Here is a 27,638-nt window from a genome sequence, read left to right on the forward strand (position 1 = left end):
CAGCCAAGCGTAACACTAAATAATTCAGTGGCAGCATGACCTAGGAATTGCTGAAGAACCAACCAAAAACCTAATCAATTCCCTTCCACCCGACCAATGGCATGACAGCTAAAAATATCAGTGAGGACGAGGATCGCAGAAGGACTATGTCTTAATGGCTTCTAAACACAGTCAAGGCACAATAACGACTCAAAGAAAAAGGGAGATCACCATCAAGCTGTCGAACTACACGTTGTGTCGGACAGCATCAACATGGCGAGGAAAACACACTGCTGGAAAACTACCCTAACCACCAGGTCAGGTAACCAGAATGCTAATGGCCACAAGGCAGAAGATACCGCTGGTGCACTTCACTAATAAATTATAATCATTTCAAAAGTTAAACATCATACAGGAAGATGGCTGCAAAATTCTGCCAACTCCAGTACACCACCATGTAGCTGCTTTCGGGAACAGCTCAGGAAGCAACGACCAGCAATCAACGAAGAGATGTTAAAGAAGTTGAGATTTCATAACAGGTTCACTGATTACTCAAATCCAGCACGCAGCTTCGGTGGGAAATTAACTTCGCAGCTAGTGCCTCATGACTCCAACCGCACTTGCAGGCTGCCAGCGGCCCCAGCCTGACCTCATGCCGCAGAGACTTCCTTGTTGCTCCGTCGCAACTGACCAACTGCCTCACACACACCACCATACCGAAGAAGGTACAGCAGTACTAGTATCGATAAGTGCTACTGCTGCCACTGATGGAGGCAAGTGAGCAACTCATTCAGATAGTAACTGAGAGAGCAATAAGACGCCACTCGATGGTGACAAAATGTCCAAAAGGAAAAATGGCATCTAAACGGGCCGACCACAGGTCAAACATAATAAAATTAAAAATAAAATACTTTTAAACGTCCGAAAAAGATTTTTATATTCCATTTTGTGCAGGAAAGGGTGGAGAATTTTTTAGGATTTGTTTTGTAAAATGAAAAAAAAAATTTGTTGCCTGCTAACTTCCTTTAATAGTGGCAGCAATCTTCGTGCGGTCTCACACAGATTATGAGAAAAAAGCAGAAAATACCACTACTCAGCAACTGAGTAATAGAAGCTATGGCAAGGGAAATAAGTTGCAGAAGAAACAGGTGTTAGTTAATGTAATAACACAAAGAGTTACTTTTGAGATAGATGTGAAAGTGATCCAGGTTTATGTATAGGGCAGTTATTAGTAAAAATGGTTGGTAAAGAAGACTATAATAATTAACTTTATAGAAGTACTTTTATTCAAGTGAGAAGAATGGAGAGATTTCTCAAATTAGAAAGAAAAGAATCACAAGCGGTAAATCTTCTGAAAGTAAGACAAGTGAGCTTCGAAAGGGTACTGAAGTAAATAATGAACTGTGAAATGCAGAAGGAAGAGAACCAAACAATGTGTATTTGAAACATCAGAAGCAGAAATTTCAGAGGAGATGGCTGCAATGGACATCATAGATCGAATGAAACCTAAGCTAAAATAAATATAATTAGAATTCAGTGACACTTTTTCAGGAAATCTAAGGTTAACAAGGGGAAAGGCATGTGAATTTATAGTAAAGACAAGCCTACTTTTTAAGATAAGAATGAACACAGTACCACTCACTAAATGATAGGCTCCCACAATGGAATTGGAAGGAATATTAAAACATATAGTAATACAGAGATCAAGTAGATCATACTGTAGTCCATCGTGGTTTGTAAACAAAAGGGTTATCCCACTGAAAATAAATGTACATCCTACGATTTTGAACAAAATTATAGAGCCATAGAATGATATTCGGGAGATATTGGAAGAGTTTATGCAGAAATTTGTGGCCCCACTATTTTATGAAGTGCAGCAAGATGATGACAGATGCAGTTCAGTGCACTGATCCCATATTGATGAGCAATTTCGAAGTATTGGTCGATCGACTGTTTTGTAAGCTACTTTCTTTGTTGGCAGACTACGCTTCCTGAGGAGTCTTCCAGTGAATCTCAGTCTGGCATTTGCAATTGGTGCGATTACTTTTATGTGGTCGTTCCAGTTTAAATCACTCTGTACGCAGTCTCCCAGATATTTTATGGAAATAACAGCTTTCAGCAATTGTTCTGCGATCTTGTTATCACGCAGTAATAGGTCTTTCTGTCTATGTACATGCATACGTCACATTTATTTGTGTTGAGGGTTAATTGCCACTCCATGCAGCAAGTGTCGATCTGCTGAAGACGGTCTGACGAGAACCGGCGTACTCAAAGAGGCAAGACAGTTGGCCAATGGGAAAAGTGTTGTCCAGCTATGTCAATACACGGATATTTATTTGCTAGCGAAAATAAACTCATACAGAAGCATCAAACAATAATTATAAGTCAACACATACAGCCTGTTTATCACGTATATTGTGTATTTGTTTTCTAAATTCCAAATTACGTCACGATAACTACATTCTTCCCCTTCAATACGCCTAATTTATTTACTGTTATAAAAAAAATTATTTGATGAAAACTGTTTCATTAATTAATCTACTTATTTATACACAGGGTAGTCTTTTTCTCTGTTACGGAGCTGTAAAACATAAACCATTTATCGCTTTGAGATATCTGGTCTCTCTTGTGGAAGAACATTCAACGAGAAAATAATATTAATGTTTCTCGGGAAATCTACAGACCAAAATTAAGACTAACAAGACGGAAAATAATGAAATCCACTACTGTAACACGAGTGAGTACGGCGAAAACAGGTTAGCTTCCGACGCCTGTAAACGACGCAAGTTGCGCCCACCAACATCAACGTAAAAACTTTTTTTCCCAAAACATTGGGGCTGGCGTCCCGTCCAGTTCTGTTGACGGCCTGTTTGAATGCCGCCATTTAAAATGCATTGCGGAATGTTTTGGCGTTCCTTTCCGTCAAGTGTGAATCGACCTTTACCGGGTTATTCTCTTCCGGAGCTCCGACTGGCGGTGAACGACCTATTGACTTTCGCTTTAACGCTGAACCTGTTTCTCTGATGCTCATCACCCGTGACAAAATCGTGTAATGGGACGAAACACGTCCTCTTCGACCCACGTTGACGTGCTGGCGTCGTTGGGGCCTAGTCACAAGGCAATAATCACCTCTTTCGGAAAATGTTCACACGACCGGTGTTCAGTATTTACACGACAACGCTTCCACCGCCACTGAAATATCATCGTCGCATCGGCAACAGCCCACCGCTATGCGATAATGAAAATGATGCTTAATTTATGAGTTACTAGCTTTCTGTACGCAGTTTTAACCGCATATACTTGTCACATATACAGGTTGTTAAAAAACTATTTCATATTTTGAGAGGTTATAGTACCGACCAAAACAAAGGTAATCCACATACACTCTGCACCCCTTGATAGCTGAGAGCTTGTTCGTCTTCATTGCTATAAAACATATCTCCTCTACCGCAAGCTCTTCGCTATTACCAACGGCCCATACAATGCAGTAAAAAAATGAGGAATCATCCTTCTGTTCTTGTCCATGGATACAACATGCAGTAAACACCTATAGTGTTGTTACTATTAGGTAGGTGCCTAAGTTCGTAGTGGTTTAATTTTGCATGTTGGTATTCCGGTTGTTGTTGGGTTATTTTCGGTCATTTTGTCATCTGGAGATAGTGAGTGGAGCGTGGACGTCGGAAAATGGAGTGCAAGTGGAGAAATCTGAACATTTCCGACATATTCATCTGTTTGAGTTCAGTTCAGCAGCGGAGGCACCCAGAAACATTTGCGCCATGTGTGGACAATGGTCCGCAGCTCGTGGTCGTGTGGTAGCGTGGTCGCTTCCCGCGCCCAGGTTCCTGGGTTCGATTCCCAGTGGGGTCAGCGATTTTCTCTGCCTCGTGATGACTGGGTGTTGTGTGATGTCCTTAGGTTAGTTAGATTTAAGTAGTTCTAAGTTCTAGGGGACTGATGACCATAGATGTTAAGTGCCATAGTGCTCAGAGCCATTTGAACCATTTGTGGACAATGCCACTGGACAGCGCACGACAAGAAAATGTGTAAGAGGTCCATGACTAAGGAATTCATTGCTAGCGCACTCGAGCAGATGTAATTTCGATGGATTGTTCACGTGCTGCCTGCGATATGTAAGCTATAAGAGAATCGCAGACCAGAGAGCAGTGTTGTATGCAGTAGTAGTTGTCGCTGCGGCAGTAGGAGTAGTAGCCAGCAGTCGGGTGTATGGACTTGGCAGGACCGGCCGTGGGGAGCGATGGCGGTGCCTGAGCGACGTAGTATAAGGTGGTAAAAGCATCTGCGCCCATATGTAGTTTGTTACAACTAAATTTGTACTATTGTTATATCAAGTCCCATGTAAATGTTTTAAAAAAATCTTTTAATAATAATCTTTCTTATAAAAATTAACTTTTGATAATCATTCATCTGAATTTAAAGAATTTACTGATTTCTCCAATCCATGGTCATCCCGATTATCGTAAAGAGAAATCAGTTGTTTCTCTTTATACACGACAAATGTAGCGGCCAGCATTGCACTGGACTGAGCCAGAAAAATTTCTTATAGGAGCAGACATATAGGCGTTATCCGGCGACTTCATTGAGCTAAGAATTTTCAATTTATTCAGAATGATCTTTCAGGGCCATGACGCAACACTGCTGATATCCAAGTTTACCAGTTTAGATTCACAGCCGAGTGCAATGCTAGCCGCTAGTTTCGTCATATATAAAAAGAAACAACTGATTTTTCTTTATGATAATCGGGATGACCATGGATTGGAGAAATTAGTAAATTCTTTAAATTCAGATGAATGATTGTCAAAAAGTTAATTTTATAAAAAAGATTATTAATAAAAGATTTTTTTAAATATTTACATGGGACTTGATACAACAATAGTACAAATTTAGTTGTAACAAACTACATATGGGCGCAGATGCTTTTACCACCTTATACTACGTCGCTCAGGCACCGCCATCGCTCCCCACGGCCGGTCCTGCCAAGTCCATACACCCGACTGCTGGCTACTACTCCTACTGCCGCAGCGACAACTACTACTGCATACAACACTGCTCTCTGGTCTGCGATTCTCTTATAGCTTACATATCGCAGGCAGCACGTGAACAATCCATCGAAATTACATCTGCTCGAGTGCCCTAGCAATAAATTCCTTAGTCATGGACCTCTTACAAAAGGTTATTTTTTTTTCTTTTAAGGAGGGTCGTCTTGATATTAGTGACTGTCCACATTCAGGAAGACCTTCGTGGTTTGATGGAGATCCCATGAACGCCTTTATCCTCAATGAGCCATGTCAGCGTACTTGAAAACTGACAAATGTGATGAAACGTGATCACTCCACAATCATACGACATTTGCGTGCAATGGGGAAGGTTCAAAAATCGGATGTAAGGAATAAAATACTCTACGGGCCACGGCTACGCTTGCTCTTCATCAGTTGGCTCACGAGCAACACTGACTGTTCCTATCCTGTACCGCTACTGGCGACGAGAAATGGTGTCTTTATGCTAACATAAGGCAAGGAAAGGAGTGGTTGAGCCCAAAACGAAGCAGCAGCTGCCTGTACAAAGACCCACACGTATCCACAAAACAGCTGGTGGAACAGCGACGGTGTGGTTTACTACGAATTCCTTTCCCGAGGTGTAACCACCACAACTGAGGCGCAGCCCATGAACAACGACCAGGAAGACTGCGTGAAGTCATGCTACTCTACTATAAGGCCCGCCTGCGTTCTGATAGACTGACAAAAAACACTATGCAGGAGCTAGGTTGGGAAGTCAGGACGAAACGCGCTCCGACTCAAAATCATGAGATTTCGACAGTTGTGGAATCGAGAAATTACTCTAGCGTTGGCAGACTGTTGTAAACAGTGAACGAGATTACATTATTGATGACTAAGCTCTCAGTTATGTGCATCTGTTGTGTTTACTACATTTATGGAGAAACATTACTAACTTATGCACCAACCCAGTATAAAGTATCTTTACAGTTCTAGATAAGTGCAGTGCATTCATTAATTTTAATGGAACTAGTTTGTCTTCTGATAAGTTTGTGGAATGATTTTACTCGGGTTTTGTCTCTGCTCTTGAAACTCCCCCTTAGAAAAATTATAAATGACTGTGCTGATAAACCTCTTTCGTTATCTGATGAGCGAAACTGGACGTACTCAGACATTTCTCTCTTTACTTATTCTGATCATCACTAATCTGACACACAATTTTTTTATTATTATTTTTATTTTTTTAAAGTGCAACGCAATCTGACTTTCAACAATCCCTACAAAAGAATGGCCCCGACTAACAGTAACCTATACCTTTCATGAATCACTCACCTCGCATAAATCTTCGTTACTCGAACTCCTGCAATACAGCGAGCGCCAATACTGCAAGCTAAATAAAAGATTTAAACTACTGAAGCACTAACTACTGACAGGCATACTTAGCAAATGAAGGATTTTGATAGAGAACAAACAATGTATTTACCTTAATAGTGTTAAAAAGTCATTATATATATATATATATCAGTTCATGACATCCAGTCTTACAAATTTACTCTTTTTGATGGACACACGTCCAGATCATCCGCAGTCAAAACTCCGCAATCTCTGTCCCCATATCCACCACTGCTGGCGGCTCACCTCCAACTGCTCAACGCTACGTGCTGTTCACATCCAACTGCCCAAAACTACAATAGCAAATATTCCAACAATGCAAAACAGCCACAGACTGCACACAGCACAGTCAGTGATTTTCATACAGAGCGCTACGTGGCGTTACCAACATAAAAACCTAAACAGCGTACTTACACTCTTTCCAGTGCAATGGAAGCATTTTCAGCTTACAGTACATGGGCCAGACGGTTGATTCTACACTGACGCCAATAAAATCGCAACACCAGGAAGGAGTTGTGCGACATAAACGAAAGTTGGTAGGCGAATTTCTATATCTGAAAGATTATTTCTATTCAGATTTCGCGCCAGTCGCATAAGAGTGGCACAAGCAACGCCACTATGAGAATGCAAATCAGTTTTCCTGTAAATGAGCGCTGTAGAGTTCGTCAGCGTTAGTTATCTTTGAGATTAGACGTGGTGGGCTGAGAACGGATTTAAGGCGACAAAGACGCCATTATTAACATCTCACTAAGTTTAAACGAGGCCGGTATAGGGCTACGAGACACTGGATGTTCCCTCTGCATAACTGCAGGATGAAATGGTAAGAATGTAGCCACTCTGCGTGATTGCTGGGAGCGGGGTTCACGAGAATGTACGGTCCCAAGAAGACCAGGCTCCAGACAGCCACTGAAAGGGAAGACCATCGTGTTTGGTGTGTGGCTCTGGCGCAGCGAACTGCATCTGCAGCAGCAGTTGGCGCCACACTGACACAACGAACTTTTACAAATCGGTTAGTTCAAAGAACAGTTCCGAGCCAGACGCGCTGTAGCGTGTATTGCTTTGACCCCAAACCACCGCCATTTGTGACTTCAGTGGCGCCAAGTGAGATGGAGGGCCGAGTGGAGGTCTGTTGTGTTTTCTCATGAAGGCTGGTTCTGCCTCAGTGCCAGTGATGGCCGTGTGTTGGTTAGGAGCAGGCCGGTTGAGGGCAGCAACCAGCCTGTCTGCATGCTAGACACACTGGACCTACACCTCGAGCTATCGGCTGGGGTGCGATTTCGTATGACACCAGGAGCACCCTCGTGGTTATCCCATGCACTCTGACTGCAAATTTGTACATTATTCTGCTGATTCTACCTGTTGTGCTGCCATTCAAAAATGTGTGTGAAACTTAACTGCTAAGGTCATCAGTCCCTAAGCTTGCACACTACTTAAACCTAAATTATCCTAAGGACAAACACACACACCCATGCCCGAGGGAAGACTCGAACCTCCGCCGGGATCAGCCGCACAGTCCGTGACTGCAGCGCCCTAGACCGCTCGGCTAATCCCGCGCGGCTGCTGCCATTCATGAACAGCGTCTTCCAACAGGATAACGCTAGACCACATACCACTATTGTAATCCAGCATGTTCTATGGAGTATCGACATGTCTTGGCCTACTAGATCACCAGATCCGTCTCCAATTGAGCACATATGGGACATCATCGGACAATAACTCCATTGTTATCCACAACCATTTTAACCGTGCCTGTATTGACCCACCAAGGGCAACACTCACGGAACTCAATCCCACATGTACAGCAGAATGCATCTGCGTTTGCACGCTTACAGTCAACATTAAGGCCATTGTACAGGTTACTAATGTACAGTGTTTTTTTACATTTGCAATGGCTTATTTCGCACTTACATTAACCCGTGATCTTGCAATATTAACCACTTAAATATGTCACCTGGACAAGTGTATTCCCGAAATTTCATTACTGTACATTAATTATTTTTTGGTGTTGCCATCATTTTTTTCGGCAGTGCATTTTCCAGACCATAACAGAAGATCATGCCTGCCATTTCCAATGTGGAATAATACGCTTGCTGGTAAGTGAAAAGATGAAACTACAATGTAAAAGAATTTCACAAACTTATCAAAAGACAAGCTTGTTTCATTAAACTGTGAATACAATTTACAGAAATAACACTAACAGATGTTTACTACATGCTGTATCCACGGACAATACCAGAGAAATGTGTCCTTATTTGTTTACTGCGATCTGTAGGTCTTTCGTACATCCGACGTAAACCCTGAGCTTCCTGGGGTCGCGGCTCGTGACGTCAGGCCATCAGGTACCTGCAGCTGCCAGCAGATGTCACTCTCACCGAGTCGTTCTTTACCACACTTGTGGAAATAACTGCAATGAATTTGAGTTATTATTGGATTTGTTACGCACTCTGTATTTATAGGAAATGAGAGTCTGTGCCCAGACATCAATTTCCTAAAGCAGCTGACAAAATTTTAAAAAAAGAAGATCTCAAAAAAGTTGCTTCTAAAAATTAGATGTACTCTGAGCACTGTTAAGTACAAAACAATTCAAACATGTTGTATACGTGGGGCATTCAATACGTAATGCAGCGAACTACTACGCATCATGGAATCTACCCAAGACAATTACAACAAGAAAAAATATAGAGAAGGCTTACGATAAAGTATGGCGACGCAACTTGATCGTCAAGCTCAGACGTACCACTCCCCTGCCAGACTGCTATTTAAAACTTCTCGACAATTTTCTCCAGGATTGCAGATTATATGTTCGCATTGATGACAAGAATTCGACAACACGGCCTGTCCTCGAAGGACTTCCACCAGGATCAGTCACATCTCCACTGCTGTTTAATTTATACATTAACGACCTCCCGACGGTGCCACATGTTACTTCCAATTTCTATGCCGACGACACAGCTCTCCTGACTGCAGGCACCAGAATGGACCACCTCGTCACACGGATGCAGCGCCAACTAGATTTAGTGGACCACTGGACCCACAGGAACAAAATAACGACCAATGCAGAGAAAACAAAGTTATTGTCTTCACACGTCGGAGACCCATCGTCAATGAACGCCTACGGATATCAGACCAGCCACTCCCCTGGGCAACAACTGTAAAATACCTTGGAGTGCATCTGGACGCCAAACTGCTGTATAGTCATCACATTATGGAGAAGAAGACGTCTGGCCTCAAAATGCTGGGAGCTCTCCTCCCATTTCTGAAGAGCTCATACCTCAGCCAACGCACGAAACTCTAGCTGTACCACGCCACAGTCGAACCGTCTATATTGTATTGATCGACCTCTTGGGGTACTACGTGTGCCACTAACTACACGAAGTGACAGGTTATACAAAGCAGATGCCTACGATGGATCACTGGAGCCCAATGGTGGATCCGGAATCGTGATATTCATCGAGCCTTAAGCGAATCTTATCTCTCAGACAAGGTCAAGGAGAAGGCACGAACCTTATTTCGGAAGTTGGACACACCATAACTCACCACAGTAGGTACGGTAAACCCTCAAGCAAGCACAAATATAAAGTACCGAAGGTGATAGTATTTGAGCCTCCGTAAATGTTAGCCCTACGTAATTCTCCATAATTTAAGGACATAAAGTCCTTTAGCACTTCTACACACTGTTTTCAAACACACACCAAAAGCAGCGAGTTCAAGGACCTCTCTTTGTGCCCAAACTGAAGCTGAAAGAAGAATAAATAAAGCGAAAATTTTTACCCTTTCCGTTCCCTGTAGAAGTACAAATCAACGAAGTTGATCAGACTTCAGTACCACCACTTAAAAAAAAAAAAAAAGGTAATGCAACACTTTTTTTCTCGGACAATTTCGTTGAGAAACTGCGGATTTTGTTGTGGGACATCATTGAATATTCCCGCTTCAGCCTCTATAATTTCATGAAGATCGAATAGGTGGCGGCAGTTTACATAGCCTTCAAAATTGCATCTGTGACGGAGGTACGTTGCAAGCAGAGAGCTGTTACTGAATTTCTTCTGGTGGAAAACCAGAGAATCACAGATATTCATAAGCATTTGTAGTATGTCTACATAGACCTGGCAGTGAACAAAAGCACGGTGAGTCGTTGGGCAATGTGTCTGTCACAATCGCAACAAGACTGCACAAACGTGTCCGATCGCCTGCGTGCCGGCCAGCCGCACAAAGCTATAACTCCTCCAATGTCGAAATGTGCGGACACTCTCATTCGAGGTGATCGACAGATCACAACCGGACACCTCACTGCATAACTGGACGTCTCTGTTGTTAGTGCTGACACACTCGCGCACTAGTTAGGGTACTCGAGGTGTGTGCCCAGTGAGTTCCTCGCCGCCTAACAGGAGACCATAACGAGCTGATGTGCTGGTAACACTGACATTTATTGGAATAGACTATATTACATTTATTGGAATGGACTACATTACTTACACACTGACTGGAACCTTCCCCTTTCTGCGGTGATACCATAAAAAATCTCCATTTGGAGTTAACGAGTTTCGTGGTGTCAGGCACATCCTATGAGGAACAGCTGCTGCCGCTACAGAACTCCTTTGTGCTGCTACACTTGATCCTGTTACTGTCTCGGTTACTGATGACCATTCTTCCTTCTTGAATGCTGCTGCTACTCATAATGCTTGTGTCACTCTTCTTCTGATCGGTTCTCCTCTAGCTGCTTCTGCTGGACTGGATGCTGTCTCAGATAGTGGTGATCCTGCTGTTGCTACTGCTGTCGAAGCAGTCAGGTCCTCTACTGCTACTGGTGGGTATTGGCGTGCTGAAGCTGATAATGACAGTTTCTATGCCGGTGCTTGTTGTTGTTGTTGTTGTTGTTGTTGTTCTGCTTGGAACGCCGGCCTCTGTGGCCGAGCGGTTCTAGGCGCTTCAGTCCGGAACCGCGCTGCTGCTACGGTCGAAGGTTCGAATCCTGCCTCGGGCGTGGATGTGTGTGATGTCCTTAGCTTAGTTAGGTTTAAGTCTGTCTAAGTCTAGGGGACTGATGACCTCAGATGTTAAGTCCCATAGTGCTTAGAGCCAGTTTCTGCTTGAATGTTTGATAACTGTTTTGGCTTCCACAGATTTGTTTCTTGCTTTTGATGATGAATTTTTCTCTGTCTCACTTACCAGCTCCGCTTTCAGTCTGTTACACAAAGCTGATTTTCCTTTATACGCCATATTCAGCCCATGTCTTGTATAACAATTTCTACTGATGAACGTTTTTATGTCAATTACTGCAAGATGCTGCTTTCATTATTTGGCTGTTTAATTTATAAATGGATGGTCTTTGCTGAATGTCGATACTATATGGTATTGTACACAATATTAATTCCGTCTGCACTGTGTTTTGTATTACTTCATTAACAGTGTTTCGAAATAGGTATGGTCTCTCTTCATTGTAGCTGTCGCTTGTTCCAGCAAGCACAACTACACTGTCAGTTTTACTGTAACATTTTGTCTTTTCATTAACATTTTCTACAACTTTGGAAGAATGTGCACCTGGTTTTGGAAATGAAATTATTGTGTAATTCTTTTCTAGAATATTATTCAGAAGTTTTCTGCACTGTCACTTAGTAAAAGTACTATCCGTTTTAGGCAAAAGTGTTTCTCATCTTGTTTTAGCGAATTCGATTCGTTTGAGTCGTTGCAAGTGTCCTTGGGTCATTTCTTCCAAGGAGATGTTCTGGCTGTTTCAGACAAGACCAGAATGAATACTTATAGATGAACTATAAGCTCAACAGAGTAAAGGTACTTGAAAAACTTATTATTGAAAAATAAGGGGTGCAATGCAAACTACAGATGGTTGGACAATGACCTTATGGAGATCTATGAAAGTATACAGGAAATATAAGATATGACAGCAAAGCAAACGTTGATCTTTGGACACCTCTACTAAACGAAGGCGAACAGGCTAACGAAACAAATATTCCTGTACATCTGGAAAAAGAAATCAACAATAGCACGGATTATAGAAATAAGAAAATAACCTAGAAAGAAGAACATCTTCAAAGGCTCGGATATGACAAATGGTTCAAATGGCTTTGAGCACTATGGGACTTAACTACTGAGGTCATCAGTCCCCTAGAACTTAGAACTACTTAAACCTAACTAACCTAAGGACATCACACACATCCATGCCCGAGGCAGGATTCGAGCCTGCGACCGTACCGGTCACGCGGTTCCAAACTGACGCGCTTAGAACCGCACCGCCACACCGGCCGGCTCGGATATAACAGCGAGAAATTTTTTAAGAGTAAAATACTAAATTTAGGAATCCTTCAAGGCAGAAGAACCAATAAATCGTGAGCATCATGGACAAAACTAAGTAAAAGATAACATGGGTAGAAAGTGGAGCGCATGAAAAATAGGAAAAACAAAGAAATGAAGACGAATTCAAGTTTTACCTGATCTCAAACTAAACGAGACTAAATTCCTTTCGAACAAGCCACGAAGGCCCACCGGTGCTGACCGGCCGCCGTGTCATCCTCAGCTCATAGGCGTCACTGGATGCGGATATGGAGGGGCATGTGGTCAGCACACCGCTCTCCCGGTCGTATGTCAGAAACTGGAGCCGCTACTTCTCAATGAAGTAGCTCCTCAGTTTGTCTCACAAGGGCTGAGTGCACCCCGCTTGCCAACGGCACTCGGCAGACCGGATGGACACCCGTCCAAGTGCCAGCCCAGCACGACGGCGCTTAACTTCGGTGATCTGACAGGAAGTAGTGTTGCCACTGCGGCAATACCATTGGCTTTACATGATCTAGACGGTCAATAAGAGGACAAAGAAGTTTTGGCATCGTAATAATAACAATAATTTGCTTGCATTAATACTTCACACAACAGCAGTGGGGCAATGGGGCTCCAACCCCAGTTTTGATATCAAATTGATATGCAAATTAATTAATCGATCAATTAATTACCCCCTCCATCCCATTACTTCATGGATCTTTCCCAGCTGGCACTTGGGTCTTTCCCCCCTCCTCTTCTCTTCCCCTCCACCTCCCCCTCACGCACCTGCCCTATTAGCAGGAATTTCGGCAGGAATTGTGAATTTCTGTGGGAGATTCAAAAAATGGTGGGAACTTCAAAAATGGCGGAAATTTCTTTAACACAAAGCTTTGCTGATGTCCGCTCCCACTTCCCCACTCGGGAATTGACGGGAAAATCAAAATGGCAGTGCCCTTTCCAAAACTCAAACCCTGCTCCTTCTGGGCAGAAAAGTCAAGTGCACTCCCCTATACAGGGCACCTTAATTAACATCTATATGCATAGCGATACACAAGGAGTACTAATATCGCAATACTGATCTAAATTTGACGATGTCATGGAAATGGTGTTATCCTGCTAGGAAAAAGAAATTTACAATGTCACTCAAAACTAGTGGCAGACATACTCAAACTCTACATAGAATGATCCCTTCAAGTACAAGCTGGCGGGAATTGTGCTCAACCAACGAGATGTTGGTATTGGACAGAGAAGAGTTTAATGAGTTTATTACGTGTAAATAAACAGTAGTGGACTGTGTCTATCACTGTTTGACGTCGGAGTTCACTATAGACACTTTCCACCGCATTGCTCGACAAACACCTTGCTGCTCGAAATTCAAATAAATGTGCTCTCTTTATTTCGACAAATTCATCCTATTCCACTGTCCCTGAGAGGTTACCTTGGCATAGCTACTATGTAACTTGTACATAATAAGAAGGGATAGAGCAGCAAAAAGTGTTTCACTGTTATAATTATACATCGAAATTGTCGGGAAAAAAGAAGCACTCATAAACAAAGGGTCATAATGCAACACATGTACTGGGAATTGGAAAAATCATAATAACACTACTACCGCAAAAAACGACTTTAAAAGATCGTAGTAGGAGAGAGGGGAGGCAGCTGCATTTTGTGGTTACGAACTATGCAGCCGAGAGCCAGCCTTACCTCCCCCCCCCCCCTCCCCCCCTCGTTCCTACTACCCGTTATCGCCAGATCTATCCTATCGCTGATGGTCCACAAAGAGATTCATCTGGTGGCAGTGATATACTGTCTGCGGTCTGTGGAAATCAGTCACAGATGGACAAAAGACTCAAGAACAGGACACTTCCTGCAAGCTGTTAAACGCATTTCTCAAAAAGACTGGCTCCCCTGGAACAACAACGACATTCCAGAGAACTCTCAAGATCGCTGTTTTGTAACGTCCGCTGGTTGGGAAATGGGCAGCTCTGCTGCCCACAGCCCCCGCCATATCTGGGAGCAGAGTGTTAGGCCTGCCACAGTCGGATGCTGCATCTCCAGCGGCGCACGTGGCTTTGAGGAGGGGGGGGGGGGGGCAGTGGGCCACAGAACAACGCGAGATAAACGAGAGCCATACCGACTGCCTGCTGTTTGTCTAAAAGAGCAGCTGCGCCACACCATCCCCCCCATGACCGATTGCTCACCGTTCTGCGAGGAAAGACATTTAAGTGTAACAGTTTTATTAACGTCAATGCACCTCTTATACACAAGCATCTATTATAAAGATACTATCACAACGACAGTAAAAAGCAGCCTTGTTTCCATGAAAATAGGCGCACTCTGGTTTCTTCTAGTTTTATGAGCAAAATCGGTATAGTTTGCGAGCATTCCTTACGTTCGAATTATAAACTGCTGTGCACATTGGCATCCAGGACGCAGTTCACATCTCTCTTCCCCGCCTCCCATTATTTTGTGACATCCAACCCCATGAAAAAAAAACAACTACGCCACTGCCGCCGATGTCAGAGCTCTACAGCGATACATCTGACACCTGTATTAACTTACCTCACAACTCCTGTACATGCCCACTCTGTGTAAAATAGGAAAAAAAAATTCCACTATTTTGCTATGTAAACTATTGATCACTGCAGAACGCCCTTGTTATTTCGAATCTTTCATCAGAGTTAAGAAAAAGAAACTACAAAGAAAAAAGAAACAGCTATGTTAAGCGATTTCTTTCAGTTTGATGAACAAAATTACATTGTTTGAGAGCGTCCCTGGCATTCAAATCAATGTCTGTAAATTAATTGCCATATACGTGACATTACAGATATTTCAGACACATGAAACGACAGACAATACAGCCTTTCACGCCATTAGTTCACATGTCGCAAGAAGCACGATCATTTTACATTAAGTAACAACAAGCTATAATTCACGAGGACGTTGTTGTTTTGTACACTATGGCAGGTCCCGTTTCACTGGGGCATAAAAAAAAATATCATGAGAGCATATCTTGTAACTCAATCTCCTAACATAATTGTGCGGGCGTAAGCTGTTGCCAGCACACTGGTCGGCAAAGATAAAGCGTGAGGGTCGATTAGTAGCCACTGGATCAAGTGTGCTCATCACGAGGGAGGCCACAGACACACCCACAAGCAACATGCCGCCAACACCCTCTCGACAGCACGTATTTAGGCAGCCGCCACTGAGCAGAAGGTCTTGCTCACTCACTCACTCATCCAGTTCGGCTTCTGTCACTTTACTCGCAGAGCACATTTAGCTCATCACAGGCTACGACAGTACACAGCAACCAAATTAGTGACTATAGAGGGAGTAGTTTACCTTAACCAGAATTGTACTTTACATCAGTCTGCAAGAGTACTATTACTGATGAGCTTGTACTCCATTCAGTTTAAGTAATGTTCTCAGTTCATCTACATAAAGAACCGCGTTAATCCACGTCTGCATTTTTGTTGCACAGATCCCAGCCACCCATAAAAACATCCTCTCCCTTGCTTCCTTGTGGTGCAAGACATTACAGTGGTGAACAAGGATAATTCAGTGGCGATCGAAGTTAATCAACTTGGCCAAAATTTAGCTTGCTTCTCCTGTACTTTAGCTTGCAGGGGTGCTCATGTTCAAGTGTTTCTTGCGTACCTGTATGTATTCCAGGAAAGGAGCCGCAGAACTAATCAAATTCCTCTTTTCAGAGGCCTTTCTTGCTTTTTGATATAACGTATTTGTCTAAACCGTGGATTCCCTGCTCCTTCCACCGCCTGCTCCCGCGCCTCAGCTGCTGATGGACAATGTGATGGATCTAACACAAGTTTTTCAGTTTCAGAACTACCAAATCGCTACCCTACTGACACCGGTACAACAACTACTGGCTGCACAAGCTGCGTCAGCCGCACAACCGCAACCAAACGACCAGGCAGCCAAACAACTGCCATCAGTAGTGGGGCAAGGTTCGTACAACAACATGCTGCATTGTTGCCAAATTTATTCAGGATGGTGGTGATGAAGTCACCCAAGATGGTGGCATGTGGACTTGGCAACAGCGCATGTCATCCAAGATGGCGGATTTTGGCAGAAAAATAGGCCAATTGTGCTACGTCCACTAACCTAACCTTCAGAAAAATGGCGGGAATTTTGAATTTTGGCGGGAAAATAGACCAATTGTACTATGTCAACTAACCTAAGCCTCCAGAAGAAAATATGGCGGGAAGTTTGAATTTCAACAGGATAATGCATGCAAAACCGTACTTGTCATTATTATTATTCATTATCATTTATTATCATTCATTATCATTTATTATCAATTATTATCATTTATTATTATTATTATATGTTATTATAGGTCTACCTCTACTAGAAAATTGCGCCAAATTCAAATTTCAACATGATAATGTCTCGAAAACTGTACTTCTATTTATTATTATCATTTATTATTTGTTCAAGATGTCCGGTTTTCTCGTCGAGAAAGCCATTTTCCTTACATCCATAACAAAAATCTATCACAAGTTCAAATCCCAACACCATAATCAATCACACGTACGAACTTTCTCCCTCACTTATCTGTTTTCACTGGTAACCTATCAGAATCGCGTCAAATAATAAACTGCACTTATAGTAATCTAAGTCACGTCCTTTGATTTTGCAGGCGGGAAGGAAGGGACTGAAGACTTTATTTCAAGCAGTACGGTCATCACTTGTTCTCCAACACAATCAGCACACATCTTTGATACCACAGTGCAGTCACCACGACGTCCGCGCTCCAACTGAATTAGTTCAAATCCTCGCCACCCCTTGGCCAGCGCGCGGTGCCACTGCCGACGCCTGTCACGCCTGTCGTGCTGGACTTCCGGTACGCTGGGGGCGAGCCCAGCGATCGCTCCCACGTCGTAAGCATGTTTTGTCACAGCAGTCCCTTGTCCACTCACCACGTGTATTCGTCGCCTCCGCACATTTCCCGTCAAAATTGTTTGCCTCGGAGCTGAATCACACAACGGTCGGCCATTCCCTGCCAAACTTTTGGCGCAAAGTTTGTTTTCCTGGGCACATTCAAACCTGTCGATGCCGACAGCTCACCGTCCACCATGTGTCCTTGTGCGAGAGAGAACACAGTGCTACAATTTTGGCGGCAAAGTTTGCTCGACAGTGGAATCCACCATGACTATATAACAGCACGTATGTTCGGCACTAGAACGCTCGCTAATTGACTCTCTCTCGCGTGCGCGTTATAACTGGACAATCGCTGCGCCGCCGCCCTGCTTACATCACACACCCTCCATACACGCAACAGACATAGTCTTCTGTAAATATGCTAACTCCCACATCGCTCATCTAACCTATCAATTACCTAAGTACTTAATTCCATTTCAGTTTTAATCAGATTAAATAATTCAATTTACAATTTCATATACGTAACAAAGGTGTTCAACTACCTAACTTCAACTACTTTTCAAGGACCAGACAGCCAAACCTTCCTAGGAACCAGCGCCGAGTTTGAATTCTGGCAGTACAGAAAGATCGCTTCCGCTTTCTCTACCAACCTAACAAAATTGTTGGAAAGAATGGGCACCTCAGCCACCCGACCTCCACTTCCTCATAGGGACCAGCGCCAAGTTTGAAATCTGCCAGTAGACAAAGCTCACTTGCGCTTCTCCAGCAACCTAAGAAAATTGTTACAAACAAAGCTCATCACCACTAAACGATGCCACCAGCACTCAACCTCTTCCTACACATTTGAGTGAAAGGACTCACCCTACACTAGGCCCATGGATGGAGGAACCAATTTACTTTATTTAGGAATGGGGTATATGTATCACACCGACATGTTCCACGCCATACAGACCTGCAACACACTCCTACATAACTCATTTATAATGCTCCAGACATACGCTTGCTAATTGTTAACAGTTAAAAATAACACATAGCACAGCCTACAGACATGCGAACCTCTCGTAAATAATGCAAAACATTTACGTCCAAATAGCCAAACAACTCCTAATTTTCGGAAATAATTTCAGTCCATAGGCTCATGGAAGGAGGAAAGAGTGTACTTTATTTATTTGGGACATATCTTTTTGAAACTTTTGCATCTCATAGGTTTCGATATGTACAGCTGACATAAGTCAGGTTCTGAACTCCAGTAGTGCACAACGCGTGGCAACACAACCACACCCATCAAGATATTCATTCAAATCCAGACCTCTAACTCCTCTATAGATAAATTTGTCCAGTTATTTGTTGACTCACTCGCAGTCTGAACAGATTGCAGGTTTTGCGCAAAAACCACTAAGACTGCGCTGTGCTGCTCAGGGAAGTAAGGAAGGACTGCACTCGATTAATTTGGAGCCCTTTTATTTAGTCATAGAGTATATTTGTCACAAAACACCCGCACTGATCCGACTGTGGTCATCTGACACAGGCCACAAACATGTAAACAACTCCTAATTTCACCACACAATAGCAAACAGCTCCTAAATAATGCAGTACACAATATCAGCAGACGAGCACTGTACTCTTAAACACTCCAAATAAAGGACAGCACAGTGCACAGACATGCTCGCAAAATAGTGCAACAGACGCGCCCAAACACCCCCAGCTGCCAAACCGACCAAAAATCTCTGCTCGGCTCCCCCAAACATGACCTCAACACAGTCGGATTTGCGCCTCACACCGGAGAAATTGATATCGCCTATGCGCCTTAGATTACGCTCCAAGGCAGGCCGCGAGCACGTGCGGTCGCCGGGGAAAGGGGTTCCAGAGCCTCCAGCCAAGTTCAGCTTCTGAGCGCTCGTGACAGCTGACCAGAAAAGGCACTCTCCTCTGACACATGTGAAAGCTGCATTGTTCTTCTCATGTATACTGCCAGCGTCTCAGGTCTGAACCTGCCTTCACGTCTGTTGTCAGAATAGCCCATAGCTCGTTGACACACATGATTAACGCGGCCGGGAAAACATTTACTACTCACATGCAACCGAGATGGTGACAGAAAACCAATCACCCTGATCTGCACCGCAGGCGCGTGTAATCATTGAGAACACTCTATTTATTTTTTTGAACATTATTTAACCATACAGTATATCTGTCACGCTATCACAAAACACCCACTCAAATGTGCCCTGCGCCATGTTGCACAGTCCACAGACACGCACCCAATCATAATTTCAGTACACACTATAGCAAACTGCTATTCAATAATTCCTCACACAGATGTGTAGGTACGCTCAGTACTCGTAAACTATCCTAATAACGCATAGCAGAGCGTTGGCATTGACCAACCTACCCCGCAACATCCCTACCCAATTATTCCTCTCTTGACTGAATAGAGCTTTCCTAGTCCTAACCCATCCAAGTGCACCACATTTCTCGAAATGTAGCACACCATATCTATCTATAGTAACAGATCTCAAAGTGCCTAAATTTAATAGCATACAGTTAAGAAGAACAAGAACGGAGCGATATTTATACACAACGTAGTTCGACACATTTTTAAGTATGTCATCCAATATATCATGTGAAAGGTATTGTTCTAGAGTCCAGGATTGGTGCATCGAAGGTTCCGGTAAGAGAGCGAGAGAGTGAGAGAGAGAGAACATAAACACAGACACTCCTAAGACTAGAACGTTAAGCACCTTAGATCGCTTACTTTCCCGTCCTGTCAGACATACATCCTTCTCCCCGGTTCCCCTACGCTGAGCTATCTCTCCCCCAATCGTAAAACTTTTCCTTTCTATGATACGAGCCCAATATAGACCTGGAGATTCGTCTAGTGTCCAATGATCACATCCGATCACGAGTCAGAAATTATACTATTACTCCATCAGTTCTATATAAAAATGATAGTTATTAGCAGCCGGTACATCCTATAAGCAAACAGATACGCATAACAGCAGCGTCCAACATGTGAAAATTACAAGTCATCCCGTCACCAACTCTGTAAACACCCATCTGTCAGGTAAGTGTGTACACAATGATTACAGACCCTCACAAATATCCACAGCTAACTTAGTTATGACGCTGAACTCTCGATTTAACACCAAGCATGCGACAGGGTGGGGATCGCATAAATCAAAGTGCGTTTAGAGGAATGTGTCAACTTTCATCACACATGAGATGGAAGTCCTCCGATGACCGAAGGGTTCACCGTAAACTATAGCAAGTAGACAGTGCTTTAAACCATATACGGAACACGTAGCCGCATACGACTAGAATGCAGGCTATATCACGTGGCTAAAGCATCCAAATACAATACTGCAAAGAAAAAATCGACCTTCAGCAACTTGTCCTTCTGTAGAATAAATGAGTCAACGTTTTAATCGTACCTAGTTGCAGCTCTGTCTTCTGTTATCATTTAACGCATAGTGAGTAGGTTTAGACGTGAATGATCCTCTGTCCTCCTGAACTGCATCAAATATAGCATTCAACTCGCGTGTACCACTGCTACCACACTAGACATACACTATAATACGAACTCAACGAAAAAAAATTGACTACCTTCCTTATTCCGCTCGCTTCGATGTCGTCGTTTTCCTACATTCCTCTTGTTGCCGCATACTTGACTCCATGTACAAATTCCCCCCTGCAAACCAGAAGATAAGCAAGTACGTTCTCATTTTCACCGCATTTCGGTGTATATTAGGTTAGTTTATACCTATACGCTAATCAGTTTTCTCTTTTCTTTCGATTTTATGTCAGATCCATCCATGTGACTGCGACATAAGCTATCGTTCTAAAACTGCCTCTAAATGTAACCAAGGCGTATCCAGTCACCTCTACATTCGGAGAGCGCTTGCTCTGTTTTCTGTATGCAAGGTGCAAGGTATAGTTTCTAGTGAGAGGCCGTGCATCAGTCCGTGTTAATGTCTGTTTAGAATCAGAAACTGACTTCGAAGTCGCGGCAGAAAGACGAAATGTTTGTCAGTGTGCAAAAGCGTGTTAGAAAACACCGTTTGAACAAGGGTCACAGGTAGCTTCTCATTCACTTAGAGTATGGGTCATCAAATTTTAAAGTGGTCTGTGCAGCGTCTGTATATTTAATGTGATCTTGTTCATATAGGCAGCTGCAGTTTGAGGTGTCTGACTTGGTGAGCTGTTAGGAATTCTTGGATGGTCGCACTCTGAATTCGGTCTGTCCTCGCTGGAGATGGATCACATTGGTGCCTTCGTGACTTGCAAATATGATGAGCTTTTACAGCTTGCCAGCTGTTTGATGGTAGAGGATAAAGATGATTGGGTGTTGAGGAGCTATTGTACTTGTATCTAGTTTGGGGTGTACTACATTGCGCTCATGTCCGGCGAATGGTCAAAACAAGGTCCTGTTGCAGTAATTGAGGTCGTCTTGTTTCTATACAGGCTGAAGAAGGTAATACATATGTCTTTCTCCAACTTAAATTGCAGAGATCAGATGGGTGAAGATAAATGCATACTCATCTGTGCTTAGAAAGGGAGAATGCTTTTTTATTATTAAGTGAGTTTTGGCAGGAATGAATATGGTTTTATATATGCGAGTGTTTAAGATTTGTGAGTGGAAATTGTCAGGGAAGGGTGAATGACGTCGGGTTTGCTGGCTGGGGGAGACACTGTCTACATGTCCTGCTGGAGATGCAAGGGAGAGATAGAGATCTGTGCTATTCAGGAGTCCATTTGTGCAGTGTATGTCGTTAGACAATAGCTGGAGAGCGGGTATAGAGAGAGCCCACTTCAACATGCTGGTCCTGGGGCTGAGTGGACGGCTGTTTAGATGGACAGATACGTCGCTTTGACATGCCGCCACCAGTGCTCGGACGCTCGCTTTCTATGGCGCTATGGAATTAGTTTGAGCATTTAGTACTTGGTTTGGTGGTTATTGGATTAAGAACTATAATACTGAAGATCATTTCCTCAGTGGGACCACTGTGTAATTGAGTAAGAGTGTTTACCTATTTGAAGATATGTTTCGCAATTGTGATGTTAAGTTGATGGTGCAGTTTAGCTACCACTGTAAAAAAATAGCTGTCTGCTGCTGAAAGAAAGAAAGAAAGGGGTGACCTTGCCCCCAGACTTAATGGATGAGTTATTAGATAAGAGCAAGTGATAGTTGAATGATGCTATGTGTTCGGATATGGGATTCTCTAAACGGCTGGGCGAGATTTTTTTTTTTGTGTGGAAATTTATGCAATCTATAGATAGTGACATTCGACCGCTAGTAACAACAGTTAAGAGAGGCAAAATAGGTCCAAATCGAGCGCTGGCAGAAAGTTGAGGGAATGGTAACAATATTTAATTAAAGGTTGAGGTGGTAAATGTGGACCAGGCTTTGAATATTGGTGTGTGTCGTATCTGCTTGATGCTTTGTATAAAAGGTTGATCCTTTAATTGCGTTTGGTGCTTCTGGGTGTGTGTAAAATTAATTTTAGTGTTGAAAGTGCGAGAAAGATGAGTTGATTGGTGTTTAGATAGAGGCTACGTTTGTAATTCGAAAAGAGGGTACGAGAATGGTAAATTGATTGATGGACATGGTTTGTGGGGTGATATATGAGCATCAAGATAGGGTTGAGGACGTATGTGTATGTTGATGGTGGAACAGGTGTGAGGTTAGGTGCGGTGGGAGGAGTAAATTAGATCTTTTTTCTTTTAAATGTTGTAAAGTAAGATTGATATTGAGAAGGTTTTAGATGGCTGGTCACGCGACGAGACGAGAGCTGGGACGTGTAGTTATGATTAGTTAAAGGGCCGTGTAATGTCGTGTCAGGAGCAATGCGCAGTGTGTCATAGAAGGTAAAGACATGTGCTGCTGCTATGATGTGTCTAGCATATGGGGGCTGTGCTTTGGTATTATTCTATGTTGATATAAAGTTGACTTTCACCCGCATTCGGTGGTCGCAGCTCTGGGCTGTGACGGATTGCGGTCCTGGACGGACGTATGTGTGTGCTTTGACAGCTGACGAGCGTGTTGACCGCGCCAACTCACGCTTGTGGCAGCCGAGCAGGGGCTGTGCGAGGTCTGAAATCGGACAGATGAGTGAATTCACGATCCTGTGGGCAGGGTGCGGAGGGGGAGTACCTGCGCACGTCTGCTGAGTTATTTTGCGAGCGGATCTGCACGCTCTGCTATGCGTTATTAGGATAGTTTACGAGTACTGAGCGTATCTACACATCTGTGTGAGGAATATTGAGTAGCAGTTTGCTATAGTGTGTACTGAAATTATGATTGGGTGCGTGTCTGTGGACTGTGCAACATGGCGCAGGGCACATTTGGGTGGGTGTTTTGTGATAGCGTGACAGATATACTGTATGGTTAAATAAGTTGTTCAAAAAATAAATAGAGTGTTCTCAATGATTAGTGATTGGTTTTCCGTCACCATCTCGGTTGCATGCGAGTAGTAAATGTTTTCCCTGCCGCGTTAGGCAGGTTCAGACCTGAGACGCCGGCGGTATACATGAGAAGAACAATGCAGCTTTCACATGTGTCAGAGGAGAGTGCCCTTTCTGGTCAGCTGTCACAAGCGCTCAGAAGCTGAACATGGCTGGAGGCTCTGGAACCCCTTACTCCGGCGACGGCACGTGCTCGCGGCCTGCCTTGGAGCGTAATCTAAGGCGCATAGGCGATATCAATTTCTCCGGTGTAAGGCGCAAATGCGACTGTGTTGAGGTCATGTTTGGGGGAGGCCGAGCAGAGATTTTTGGTCGGTTTGGCAGCTGGGGGTGTTTGGGTGCGTCTGTTGCACTATTTTGCGAGCATGTCTGTGCACTGTGCTGTCCTTTACTTGGAGTGTTTAAGAGTACAGCGCTCGTCTGCTGATATTGTGTACTGCATTATTTAGGAGCTGTTTGCTATTGTGTGGTGAAATTAGGAGTTGTTTACATGTTTGTGGCCTGTGTCAGATGACCACAGTCGGATCAGTGCGGGTGTTTTGTGACAAATATACTCTATGACTAAATAAAAGGGCTCCAAATTAATCGAGTGCAGTCCTTCCTTACTTCCCCGAGCAGCACAGCGCAGTTTTAGTGGTTTTTGCGCAAAAACTGCAATCTGCTCAGACTGTGAGTGAGTCAACAAATAACTGGACAAATTTATCTGTAGAGGAGTTAGGGGTCTGGATTGGAATGAATATCTTGATGGGTGTGGTTGTGTTGCCACGCGTTGTGCACTACTGGAGTTCAGAACCTGACTTATGTCAGCTGTACATATCGAAACCTATGAAATGCAAAAGTTTCAAAAAGATATGTCCCAAATAAATAAAGTACACTGAAATTATTTCCGAAAATTACGAGTTGTTTGGCTATTTGGACGTAAATGTTTTGTATTATTTACGAGAGGTTCGCATGTCTGTAGGCTGTACTATGAGTTATTTTTAACTGTTAACAATTAGCAAGCGTATGTCTGGAGCATTATAAATGAGTTATGTAGGAGTGTTTTGCAGGTCTGTATGGTGTGGAACATGTCGGTGTGATACATATACCCCATTCCTAAATAAAGTAAATTGGTTCCTCCATCCATGGGCCTAGTGTAGGGTGAGTCCTTTCACTCAAACGTGTAGGAAGAGGTTGAGTGCTGGTGGCATCGTTTAGTGGTGATGAGCTTTGTTTGTAACAATTTTCTTCGGTTGCTGGCAGAAGCGCAAGCGAGCTTTGTTTACTGGCAGATTTCAAACTTGGCGCTGGTCCCTACGAGGAAGTGGTCGGGTGGCTGAGGTGCCCTTTCTTTCCAACAATTTTGTTAGGTTGGTAGAGAAAGCGGAAGCGATCTTTCTTTACTGCCAGAATTGAAACTCGGCACTGGTTCCTAGGAAGGGGTGGCTGTCTGGTCCTTGAAAAGTAGTTGAAGTTAGGTAGTTGAACACCTTTGTTACGTATATGAAATTGTAAATTGAATTATTTAATCTGATTAAAACTGAAATGGAATTAAGTACTTAGGTAATTGATAGGTTAGATGAGCGATGTGGGAGTTAGCATATTTACAGAAGACTATGTCTGTTGCGTGTATGGAGGGTGTGTGACGTAAGCGGGGTGGCGGCACAGTGATTGTCCAGTTATGACGCGCACGCGAGAGAGAGTCAATTAGCGAGCGTTCTAGTGCCGAACATACGTGCTGTTATACAGTCATGGTGGATTCCACTGTCGAGCAAACTTTGCCGTCAAAATTGTAGCACTGTGTTCTCTCTAACTCAAGGACACATGGTGGACGGTGAGCTGTCGGCATCGACAGGTTTGAATGTGCCCAGGAAAACAAACTTTGGCGCCAAAAGTATGGCAGGGAATGGCCGACCGTTGTGTGATTCAGCTCCGTGGCATACAATTTTGACGGGAAATGTGCGGAGGCGACGAATACACGTGGTGAGCGGACAAGGGACTGCTGTGACGTCAAACTCGGCAAGTTCCAGCGTGTCCAGTGGAAACATGCTTACGACATGGGAGCGATCACTGGGCTCGCCCCCAGCGTACCGGCAGTCCAGTACGAGAGACCGCCTCACGTGACAGGCGTCGGCAGTGGCACCGTGCGCTGGCCAGGGGGTGGCGAAGATTTGAACTAATTCAGTTGGAGCGCGGACGTCGTGGTGACTGCACTGCGATATCAAAGATGTGTGCTGATTGTGTTGGAGAACAAGTGATGACCGTACTGCTTGAAATAAAGTCTTCAGTCCCTTCCTTCCCACCTGCAAAATCAAAGGACGTGACTTAGGTTACTATAAGTGCAGTTTATTATTTGACGCGATTCTGATAGGTTACCAGTGAAAAATGATAAATGAGGGAGAAAGTTCGTATGTGTGAACGATTATGGTGTTGGGATTTGAACTTGTGATAGATTTTTGTTATGGATGTAAGGAAAATGGCTTTCTCGCCGAGAAAATCGGACATCTTGAATAAATAATAAATAGAAGTACAGTTTTCGAGACATTATCATGTTGGAATTTGAATTTGGCGCAATTTTCTAGTGGAGGTAGGCCTATAATAATAAATAATAATAATAATAATAATAAATGATAATGACTATGAATGTTAATAAATGATAATGAATAATAATAAACAAAAGTAAAGTTTTGCAGCCATTATCGTGTTGGAATTTGAATTTGGAGGGAATTTTCTAGTGGAGGCAGGTCAATAATAATAAATGATAATAAATGATAATGAATAATAATAAAGACAAGTATGGTTTTGCATGCATTGCCCTGTTGGAATTCAAACTTCTCGCCATTTTTTCTTTTGGAGGCTTGGGTTAATGGAAATAGCACACTTGGTCTATTTTCCCGCCAAAATTCAAAATTCCCGCCATTTTTCTGAAGGTTAGGTTAGTGGACATAGCACAATTGGCCTTGTTTCCCGCTAAAATCCGCCATCTTGGATGACGGTATGCGCTGTTGCCAAGTCTACATGCCTCCATCTTGGATGACTTCATCGCCGCCATCTTGAATAAATTTGGCAATAATGCAGCGTGTCATCGTACAAACCTTGTCCCATTACTGCTGACGCCCAGCATATCAGCGTTTCGGCAGTTTAAGGAAACAAAGGAGAGATGGACTGAATACCTCACTCAGTTCCAAGCTCATTGTCAAGTTCATCGTGTTCAAGGTACTGTTAAGTTGCAATACTTCCTTTAGATTGCGGGGTCCCCAGTGTTCAGGTTAATACAAAAACTATTCCAGCCGCTTCCCCCGACGAACTCATCAAGTACTCGCCGCATTAACTCGATGCTGTAACCTGCAAGAACAAATAGATGCAGCCAGATATAATTTCTTTTGCCTGCAGAAAAAGCTGGAACAGAGAGAATGCCACTGGTACACAGCCTTAATGACTAGGAAACGTAAATTTAAGAGTAGTTGTGGCAACTTTTACAGTGATTTAATGATACGGAAAGCAATAACGCTCATTGTCCCAGATAGCAGAATACGAGAACAGATCGTAAAATACTCTGATCCATCACTTCGTCGAGTATTGCAAATCTTAGAGCAACATTATTCGTCACCCATAGCGGCCGATAAGTTTGACCAGACCCCGATTTGT

Source organism: Schistocerca piceifrons, chromosome 8 (assembly GCF_021461385.2).
Source record: "Schistocerca piceifrons isolate TAMUIC-IGC-003096 chromosome 8, iqSchPice1.1, whole genome shotgun sequence".
NCBI lineage: Eukaryota > Metazoa > Arthropoda > Insecta > Orthoptera > Acrididae > Schistocerca > Schistocerca piceifrons.